The sequence below is a fragment of the Protopterus annectens genome, chromosome 9.part0, assembly GCF_019279795.1.
Source record: "Protopterus annectens isolate FY-2018-M chromosome 9.part0, PAN1.0, whole genome shotgun sequence".
NCBI lineage: Eukaryota > Metazoa > Chordata > Ceratodontiformes > Protopteridae > Protopterus > Protopterus annectens.
Genome location: NC_056743.1, coordinates 1,417,130,815 through 1,417,136,814, shown reverse-complemented (window position 1 = coordinate 1,417,136,814; position 6,000 = coordinate 1,417,130,815).

Below are 6,000 nucleotides of genomic sequence, written 5' to 3'. Positions count from 1 at the left end.
GTTTTGGAAAATAAAAGCAGTTTTAGCTAATAAAGTGTCTGCTGCTTAAATTCTATATATATATATATATATATATATATATATATATATATACTTCTAAAGTTCGAATTTTCACAAGTTTGAATTTCTTATGATCAAGACCATAAGATTGAACTTGTGAAAGTTTGAATTTTAAATTTAAAAAAATAAAAACAAAAAAACATTTTTTTGTGTTTTTGCAGGAGGGTAAGCCCCCCCTGCACTGCCAGCACTTTCTGCTGATTAAATATACCAACTCTCAGACTGCACTACAGCGAGGAAAACGGTAAATATACCATTCCACGCTGCACAGTGATCTCCATTTAAACTGTTTGAACTTTCACAAGTTCAATGTTATGGTCTTGACCATAAGAAATTCAAACGTGTGAAAATTCGAATTTTAGAAGTAGATCCATACACACACACACCCACACACACACACACACACACACACACACACACACACACACACACACACACACACACACACACACACACATATATATATATATATAGAGAGAGAGAGAGAGAGATTTATAGAAATATATATAGACACACACACACACACACACACACACACACACACACACACACACACACATGCACACACGCACACACACACAAACACATAGATAGATAGATAGATAGATAGATAGATAGATAGATAGATAGATAGATAGATAGATAGATAGATTTATTTAACATTTGTTGACCAGGATAGTCTGACTGGATACATGTCCATTTTCAGCAGAGGCCCGGGAGAAAAATTCCAAGGTAGAACATACAATAAAAATCACAGAATGATTACAGGTTACACAAAGTTTACAGGCTCCAGTTGAGCAAGCAGGTAATATAATCATATATTTTTTAAATGGTGTTGGCAAATTGACTAGGCAATGTAACATGATAACAGATTATAGAGGAGGATCTAGTTGGGTTTTGAACAAGGACACAGCCAGTGAGATTTAAAGTATAGCTTGAGGCTTTTTTTGAACTGAGTAAGAGAGGGTTCAAGAGTAAGATCAGCAGGAAGAGAGTTCCAAGTTTTGCCAACGGAGTTAGCAAACAGAGACTCCCCAGCAGCGTTGTTGATTTTGGACGTTTGAACCAGTAGTTTATTAGAAGAGCAAAGTGACCTCAGGTTGCTGTACGGGTTGATATTGTTTTTAAGTGCAGGTGTATTAACAGGGTGTTTGAGAACTTTATGGGCAATTATAAGCTGGTTGTACTGAAGTAGGCTAGGCCATTCTAGCCACCCCAGAAGATTTAGGTTTTGACAGTGGTGGGTCCTATAGGCTGTGCCTGTTGCAAATCTAGCAATATGGTTACAACAGCTGGAGAGTTTGCTAAGATCGGATTTGTTCAAATTAGTGAGTAGAGGGGAGGCATAGACAAGGGTGGAGAATAGATGGGAATGAGCAATAGCAGTCCTAGCAAATGGAGTAAGGAAAGGTTTGGTCTTACACAGGGAGCCAAGTTTTTTGTTAAGGGTTTTGATAGTTTGATTGACATGGATATCAAATTTGAGGGTGTTGTTTATTATGACACTTAAGAGTTTGGTTTGCACATCTGGGGAGATAATGGTACCATTATTAGATTTTATGGTAAAGAGTAGTGAGGAAGACTTACAAGTGGGGGAGAAAAGAAGCAACTTTGTTTTGTTAGGGTTTAATGTCAGCTGACGGTTAGAGAGCCATTTTTCAAATATATTGAAAGTATTCTGGGTTAATGTCATTAGATCTGTTGGGGAGGTGGCTGAACAAATCAAGGTGGAGTCATCCGCATATTGAATACAGGTAGCATTAGGGATGACAGTGGGAAGGTCATTAATAAAGAGAGAGAAAAGAAGAGGTCCTAGTATGGAGCCCTGGGGGACACCTAGGGTGACGGGTAGATGGGTTGATAGTTTGTTCTGCCATAGGATGGCTTGTTGTCTACCACACAGGTAAGATTGGAACCACTGAAGTACATGGCTATTTAGTGAGAATGCCTTAAGGGTGTGCATGAGTATTTGGTGATTGATCATAGTGAAGCCATTGGAGAGATCTAAAAAAGAGGGCTGAGGAAAGCTTGCTATTATTTCGGTTAAGGTTTATGGTGTTAGTGAAGGATAGGGGGGCTGAGGTGGTACTGTGGTGCGGCCTAAAACTGTGCTGAGAGTTAGCCTACAGCTTATGCTGGGTAAGATAATGCATAAGTTGTTTATGAACACACTTCTCCATAATTTTAGCCAAGTGACAGAATAGCTATTTTTCTAAAGTTTGACAGTTCGAAGGAGTTGCCTCCTTTATGGAGTGGTATTACATAAAACGTTTTCCAAATGGAGGGGATGGTGGCTTCAGATAAGGTTCTGTTGATTATGATGGAGATGGGATATGCTGTGGCATCTTCTGCTTTTTTCAGATACTCTGGTGGGAGGAGATCAGCTGCTAGAGTAGTTGGTTTTAATTTCTTAATTAGAGATCTGATAAGTGATGTAGAAATAGGCTGAAAGCTAAAGGAGAGTGGGGTATTAGCTAAAGGAGAGTGGGGTATTAGCTAAAGGAGAGTAGGGTATTAGCTAAAGGAGAGTGCGGTATTAGCTAAAGGAGAGTGGGGTATTGGCTGTGGCAGAATTTGGGTTGGAGCAGCTGGGTGTCAGTTGGCTGGCTAGGGATTGGATAGTCTCTGTGAAGAAACTATTGAAGGTATTTGCAATATCCTCTGGGGATTTATGGTTGGCAGCTGACGGGGTAGGAATGGAAGACTGTCCTGGGTGAAGAGGTTTGTTTATTCCTGCCCAAAACTTTTGAGGTTTGTTGTGATGTTTTTGTTGAAGATGATAGTAGAAGGTTTTTTTTTGTCTAGTATACTAGATTTTTTTGTGTGTAATTCTTTAGCTGTCGGTATCTGAGTTGATCTAGTGGGTCTTTTGTGGCATGCCATTTGTCCCAAGCCTTATTTCTAGCTATGATTTTAGATTTGGTCTCTTTTGAAAGCTACTTGGCAGTTTTTGTTTTGATTCTAATGGAGTGAGCAGGAGCGTGAGAATCAAGAATAGTAAGGAATATGGAATTAAAGTATGCTACTGCATCGTCCAGTGAAAGATGCTTTAGGACTGATCAATTGCAATCATTAAGTTCATTTTGTAAATTGGTGGAGCTGAAGTTCTTATTATTTCTGATGGTTTTAAATGTGGTCTGGTGTGGGTTGTCCACCTTGTGCTTGATAATGTTCGTAAGTAAGTGGTCACTTAGATCCTCTGGGAAGGTCCCTGACTTGTACATATAGAGGTTGCTGTTGATAAGTATCCAATCTAGGATACTGTCTCTGTTATTGGGTTTGCCTATCCTGGTGCGAGAGGATATGAGCTGCGTAAAACCATGAAGGTTAACATGGGTTACAGGAAGTTCCGAGGAACAGGTATTCCAATCAGTGTTAAAATCTCCAAGCACCATAGTTTCTTGGGGGTAGGTACTGGATAACCAGTGGAGGATGTCCTCTTTGGTGTTTGTATTATTACCTGTGGGAATGTAAACACAGACAATGCTTGTGCATTTGTTATTGTTAATCTGTAGTTTGGTAATAAGAATTTCTGCATTATTAAACTGGGGTGGCTGTAGGGAGACCATAGTAACATCTAATGTATTTTTATAGAGTACAGCTACCCCACCATCCTTACTAGTAGTTTGATCTAATCTAAGTATGTTGTACCCTGGGGGTATTACCTCATTGTTACAGTACAGCTACCCCACCACCCTTCCTAGTAGTACAATCTAATCTAAGTATGTCGTACCCTTGTGGTATTACCTCATAGTCTTTAGTTACCGGTTTTAGCCAGGTCTCTGTAAGACATAATATATCGGGGGAGTAAACTGCTAAGAGGGCATGCAGATTATGGACCTTATTGTTTATGCTTCTGATATTTATTTGTCAGGTCAGGAGAGAATTAGGGGGCCTATTAGCCAGTGTTATGTTAGAAGGAATATTAGTTTGGGAACTGGAATCAGCAGGTGGGGATGGGCCGGGTTTGGGTGGATGTCCCCATCCATTGTCAGGCTGTAATGTAAGCTAACTATGAGTTTCATCATTTTGTTTATACATTTTTGGTAATGTTTAGTTTTGGGACTGATATACCTGGGTCTAATCAGGTGGTATTTTTTAGGAATGGTGGGGTCGGGTATGTGGGGAATTATGAAGTGGTCAATATTGTTTGATATTGATGTGATAGTTTGGGATTTCGGGTAGTGGAAACCTAGGCAGGGCTGATTTCATAGGTGCTGAGGAGATATGGAATGAGTAACAGAGGTAACAGTGAAAATAGTGGCAGCATTTTGTGAGCTAACATAGTGACTGGCTGGGGCATTATGTTGGAACTGTATGGAGCAGGAGGGCGATCGGAGCGGGGCCAAACCAAACCACTAGGTACCGGATTTCTGTGCATGCAAGGTAAGTAATTGTAAAATGTTATATTTTATTTCTCTAGTTTTATACTGCAGATGTTATATTTTATTTCTCTAGTTTTATACTGCAGATTGATAGTACACACTTAGGGAGGTAGAGAAGAATATATTTGACACTAGTATCTCTTTAACTAGTGACCACATAATTAGCTAAAAACAACACTAAGAAATTCCTGAGGTCTATGGCTTACCAGTGAGCAGAATTCAACTGCTGGTGAGCACTTTTGTCCTGATGGGAGACTAGTAATTTAAAGACAGCTCCATAAACAGCCGGAATCTAATCTAGACTTAGTATTTGGGATGGGGGTAGCAAAAAGGGTGTGAACCAGGTGCAATGCAAAGAAACCAGCCAAATCAGAGAGGCAAGCAGTGGAAAACTATGAGTGAAAGCCTTAGAGGGGCTGAGTAGTAATACACACTCTACTTGTAAAGTAAAGGAGAGAAGAGACAGTAAAGTTTATTAAGGTTGGGAGTGTGTCTTCACATTGACTTGCTTATTAGTAGCTAGTTTGTGCACAGATTAGAGTAGGGAGATACATTAGCAATGAATGGGGTATGTATAGAGATGCAAATAAACAGGTGGGGCTCAAGTGATACAAAACTAAGGCAAACAACACTGAAATTACTGCTTGAGGGTTAAGTTTTAATCACAAAGAATAGGAAGGACCTGACTTAAGTGTATACTGTCTAGAGGGCAGTTAGGATTACTACACAACTGGGGGAGGGGGAGGACACAAAGCTCAAACAGTCAGTGTTATTAGCACACTGAGAACTACTAAGTAACACAGCTAATGTTAAAGCTTCACTATCATAATACATACATGTAGAATGCCTGGGTGGACTGACCCTGCTCTTCAGACTCAAAAGGTGTATCCTTGGTTTAATTTTGCTGTACTGATATCTTCCTAGACTGTATGGGTGGGGTGGTAGCTGTGAACTGCAGAGTTGCCCAAGTGTGCTGTGAAGAGAGAGAAAAAGAGAGGGTGAAGCTAGTAGAATGAGACAAAGATAGGTTAAAGGATGTAATGAGGAGATAGGAGGGTGTTAAAAGATACAGGTCTGAGGATAGAGTGGAGAGAGCAGAAGAGAAACAATAGACAGCAGGAGAACAGATGCTACTGCAACAGTATGAGAGTACTTTAACAGCTAACACATCACAGTGCCATAACTTTGTTTGGAAACAAGTTAATAAATCATGCACAATACATTAGCAGCCAATTATCCTGTGCATACAAGAAAAAGTAAAATGAACACTTAACAGACACTTGAATCAGTAGCAGCGACACAACTGCAGTACTAAATCAGTAAACATTTTCTAACACCAACGTCAAGTTAATTAGATTTAACTTACATTTATAACAGCACAAAGATAGATAGATAGATAGATAGATAGATAGATAGATAGATAGATAGATAGTCAAGCTGCTATTCAGCAAACCATGAGATGAAAAGCACAAATGATTGCTTACTGATTCAATAAAAGTCACTGTAGAATACAGGAATTGGAGAGTGGTAAACTTGCCACAATGCAGGATCCATG